This window comes from Crocuta crocuta, unplaced genomic scaffold (genome assembly GCF_008692635.1).
Source record: "Crocuta crocuta isolate KB4526 unplaced genomic scaffold, BGI_CrCroc_1.0 scaffold14, whole genome shotgun sequence".
In the NCBI taxonomy this organism is placed as follows: Eukaryota; Metazoa; Chordata; class Mammalia; order Carnivora; family Hyaenidae; genus Crocuta; species Crocuta crocuta.
Genome location: NW_027530209.1, coordinates 2,724,598 through 2,729,713, shown reverse-complemented (window position 1 = coordinate 2,729,713; position 5,116 = coordinate 2,724,598). Strand labels below are relative to the sequence as shown.

Here is a 5,116-nt window from a genome sequence, read left to right as displayed (position 1 = left end):
AGTGAAGCAGGAAACAAACTGAAAAGTAAAAGCTCGTACTATGTTAATCTTAATAAGAGAAATATTTATAAGGTATCTGAATCTGAAAGTGAGGACAATGATTGTTAGGGCTACTCAAAGTAGGATCCATGGATCAGGGCCCATCTGGGAAAAGATAAATACAAAAAGTGATTCTTGCCACTTCATCCAACCCTGTGATTTTGTATTTTGCAAAAATCAGTCCATGGCATTTGGAAATTTTTAGAAGTTGCCCTTTACTACAATTAGTTTGAGTTGCATTGATCTAGTATAAATTACTATAAACCAGAAATAAAAAAGAGTGCCATTTGAACTTCATAGTATTGATTTTAATTTATTCCACGTGATTCTTTCTGAAAGTCAGGAAGTGAAAGGTTTTTATCTCTGAAAGATCTCTCTTTAGCCCTAAAATAACATCTTTATTTTCATAAGATTACAGCAAAGCATGCTGAAGCCAATATTCTCTCCTTTTGCAGATAGAAAAACAAATGTACAAAGGGCTTACGTGAGATGTCTGAGATTATGCAATTACCATCAAAATTTTAAAGTCAAAGAAAGAGCATTGCATAGAACTTGTTTAATAAGTTCTGATGAATAAAATAAAAACACCCTAGGTTGATTATGATAACAAATTGGATATATTTCCAATTTCATATGGTAGAGCAGTGCTTTGTCTTAAGGTTGCAGAAGGAGAAGCATTATGTTATAGTCATTCAGTGGATGACTAGTGAAACTACACCTACTAAAAAAAAACCAAGGTGAGGAGTTTGAAAGAATTCACTAAGCAAAACTAAAATTGAAGAGAATAAAGTTAGGAATGCATGTATAGTTTGGCTAAAGAACTAGTAGAGCAGAAATATAAGTCCACACTTCTTTGAAAGATAGAAAATCCCATAAGGGAAAACACTTGACATCTTGCACACATAGAAATAAAATGAAAATATGAAAGGGAGAGTTTAGACATACACTAGGAATTTTTGTTAGTTGTTGAGAGTATTAGGTTAGTTGAGTGAGTACCCAAAGGAATCTCTGAGGACATTTAAAACCTCATTGAACATTGGGGCGCCTGGGTGGCTTAGTCGGTTAAGCGTCCGACTTTCGCTTGGGTCATGATCTCGCGGTTCATGGGTTCGAGCCCCGCGTCGGGCTCTGTGCTGACTGCCAGCTCAGAGCCTGGAGCCTGTTTCATTCTGTGACTCCCTCTCTCTCTAATCCTCCCCTGCTCACGCTGTCTCTCTCTCTCTCTTAGAAATAAAAAACATTTAAAACAAAACAAAACAAAACAAAAAACCTCATTGAACAAAGCCGTAGACATTGTATTGTGCAGAGCAAGGCTTCAATGGCAAGGGGGATGGACTGGATCAACCATGAGGTCTTTTTCAGCTCTAATTTCTAGTATTCCATAGCTCTGTGAAGAATAGTCGCTAAATTGCTTGATCAACCCCAGACAAACAAAATTCAACACAAGAATAAAACCCCAGACAAAACAATAAAGTTAGCCAAAATTGAAACACGCCCCTCCAAAAAAAAACACAAAAACCCTAAATCTTGCATCATACACCAAAGATGACAAATTCAGGCTCTGGCAACCTGCCCAGAGAAATGAATTCCAGAGACAGGACCCTTCAGTGAGCAAGCCCAACTGGAAGGCTGGGAGAGTTCAACTTCTCAGTTAGGCTTACAAAACCTCCCAGCTGATCATAATACTAGAGCAGGCTTAAAAAAGGGTAAAGGGAGGGGCGACTGTGTGGCTCCAAGTTTGGCTCAGGTCATGATCTCAGCGTTCATGGGTTCGAGCCCCGCGTCAGGCTCTGTGCTGACAGCTAGCTCAAAGCCTGGAGGCTGTCTTCAGATTCTGTAACTCCCTCTCTCTCTGACCCTCCCTGGCTCACGTTGTCTTTATCTCTCTCTCAAAAAATAAATAAAACATTTTAAAAAGATGAAAAGTGTAAAGGGAAAGACATCTATTAAAGAATGTGGTCTATAAGTGAACTATTCATTCAACAAGGATTTGTGGAGTGCCTACTGTAAGTCAGCCACTATTCTAGGATAGGGTACATCAGTCAACAAAACAGAAAAGATCTCTGTTCTTGGGATACTTACATTCTGGTACAAGGAACAATAAACAACACAGGATGGTATTTCACAAGGAGTAATAAGTGCTAAGTGGGGTAAAAAACAGGCTTAAGAAGATGAGGGACAGGGGGTGGAATCCTGGCAGGTGACTGTATTTAATAATGCAACTGGAGTAGAACTCATGAAGGAGAGACATCGGAGCAAGAAGTGAAAGGAAGTAGCCAGGTGGGTTTGGAGAGAAGAACATTAAGTATAGGACGAAGGTTGGAGCAAACCTGGTGTATCTGAAGAATGGGAAGGAGGCTAGTGTGGCTGGAGGGGAGTGAGTATAAGTAAAGGTTGTTAACAAGACCTTGTCTTTTACTCCATCTGAGTTAACTACCCACAATATCTTGCTTCTAGGATTCTAGGAACTCAGTAAGAAACTAATTCATGCCAGGTATCAGACTTCCTGGGAAACCACTCCACCCAGATATCAGCAGTATTTCTGCAGGCTACTTAAGTCTGTAAGTTTTACTAATGTCAGCATTATCCAGGGATGTGGCCCCTCAATGTAAAAATAGTTCCTATGGTTACTGCTACTAAGAATAAGGAAGACTCATCAATATTGAAACACTGGATATTTGCTCCATTTATTCTTAGACAAGCATTAAAAAAAAATCCAAACAAAATTACATTTTTGATCTTTGTATGTTATTTGCAGATATATGAACTATGTCTTCTGTCACAGAAAAACCTTTGATATCGGCAATTGTCTTATGGGCTCATGCTCTTGAAACCTAATCTTTACTAGAGTCTTGATAAATATTTAAACATAAGGAGAAGCATAAATCAATTTAGAAGATAAAAAATGGATTCTGCTTTTGAGAAGTAAAGATAATATGAAAAGAATTATTAGATGTTTTCAGATACTTGGAAAAAATACAATAAAATTAAAAGTTAAGTTAGAAAAGCACTCTCAATGTTCATTCATTAATTGAAAAAAGTGTGCTGAGTGCCTGCAATGTGCCTACCAAATTTTCTAGATTCTAAGCATACTAGAATGAACAAGAATGAACAATACTCAGAAGTCTGCAGTCTACTATGTTACTCTATTAAGATTCTCCTCAAGCAAGGCTGAGGACAAGAAGTGGATCCCTATCACCACGCTGGACCACTTGGTCAAGGACATGAGGATTCTCTGGAGGAAATCTATCTCTTCTCTCTGCCCATAAAGGAATCCGGGATCATTGACTTTTTCCTGGAGGCATCCCTCAACAATGAGGTATTGAAGATTATGCCTGTGAAAAGTAGACCCATACTGGCCAGTGGACCAGGTTCAAGGCATTTGTTGCTATCAGCAATTACAGTGGACACATGGGTCTGGGTGTTAACTGCTCCAAGGAGGTAGCCACTGCTATCCATAGGGCCATCTTCCTGGCCAAGCTTTCCATCATCCCTGTGCAGGGAGGTTACTCAGGGAACAAGATTGGCAACCCACTCTGTCCCATGCAGAGTGAGGCTGCTCTGGGTCTGTGCTGATGCACCTTATCCTTGCCCCCTGAGGCACTGGCATTGTCTCAACCTCTGTGCCCAAGAAGCTACTCATGATTTCTGGTATTGGTGACTGCTATACTTTGGCCAGGGGCTACACAGCCACCCTGGGCAACTTTGCCAAGGCCACTTTTGATGCCATTTCCAAGACCTACCCCTGACCTCTGGAAATAGACTGTGTTCACCAAGTCTCCTTATCACAAATTTATTGACCATCTTGTAAAGATCCACGTGGACCAGAGTCTCCATGCAGAGGACACAGGCTCCAGTTCTGGACACCACATAGTTTTATACAAGAAAAATAAAGTGAATTAAAGCTTAAAAAAAAAAAGCTTCTCAGGCAGTTCACCAGATCATTCCTGTGCAATAATATGCAGTTGAGGACATGGATTTGAAGCTCATCTGCAACCCAACATCACCTTTTAAGATGGGATTTGTCAGGAAAAGATGCTTCATTACTTGTCCCCACCTCATCATTCCACTCTTTGAAAATCCTCAGGCAAAGACTACATGCTGAATTATTTTTAGGAACTTTAGGTAAGGAAAAGAGCATAGCATTTGAGTAAGGGCTGTGTTGTCCAGTACACCAGCCACCAGCCATGGATAACTACTGAACAATTGAATGTGGCTTGTCCAGATTGAGATGTGCTCTAAGTATAAAACAAACTGGATTTTGATGGCTCAGTTTGAAAAAGAGAGTGCAAACTATCTAAAACCTGTTTGTTGAATCCATGTTGAAAGGCTCATATTTTTAACACATTGGGTTTAATAAAATATATTATTAATTTATCTTTTTTTTAAACTTTTTTTTAACGTAGCTGCTAGAAAATTTGTTATCTGTGACTCAATTTCCTCAAGTGAGGGGATCTACATTTCTTTCCTATATTAGCTCCATACTGTTACATAATAAAAGCTGATCCTTATGGAGTATTCAGCTCATTGAGTGGCAAACTGTCTTCCAAGAAAGTTACTTGTGTTTAAACATTTAATCCTCATTATAACCCTGTGAAGAACTATTTCTCTGGATGAATAATTTGAGGCACTGAAAGGTCAAGAACTTGCCAAAGGCTATATACATCTAGTGACCAGGAAAGCAATAAGGCTTTAAAGCTATAACTAACCCAGTGACTCTCAATCCTGAGTGTCCTCAGAATACCAGGAGAGCTTGTTAAAACATAGATTGCTGAGCTCCTCCTCCAAAAGTTCTGACTCATTTGACCCGGAGAATAACCTGAGAATGTGCATACCTAACAAGTTTCCATGTGACTTTGATGCTACTGATTTGCAAACCACATTTTGAGAACCATTAGCCTAATAAAGTCCTCAGCTTTTTTGAACCCTTGTTTCTGTCCCTTAAAGTGTGGATATTTCAGATACCTACCTCACATATCACTGAATTCACCATGTTAAAGAGTACAACTCTAGAGTTTTGGTATATTCAGTTTTGCAACCATCATTGCTATCTAATTACAAAATGTTTCCATCACTC

General features: G+C 39.2%; 1 pseudogene; it reads left to right on the top strand.

Annotated features, from left to right (window-relative positions):
- The first annotated feature begins 3,146 nt into the window (after window positions 1-3,146).
- Window positions 3,147-4,362, top strand: LOC144232546 (small ribosomal subunit protein uS5 pseudogene; annotated as a pseudogene).
- The last annotated feature ends 754 nt before the right edge of the window (window positions 4,363-5,116 follow it).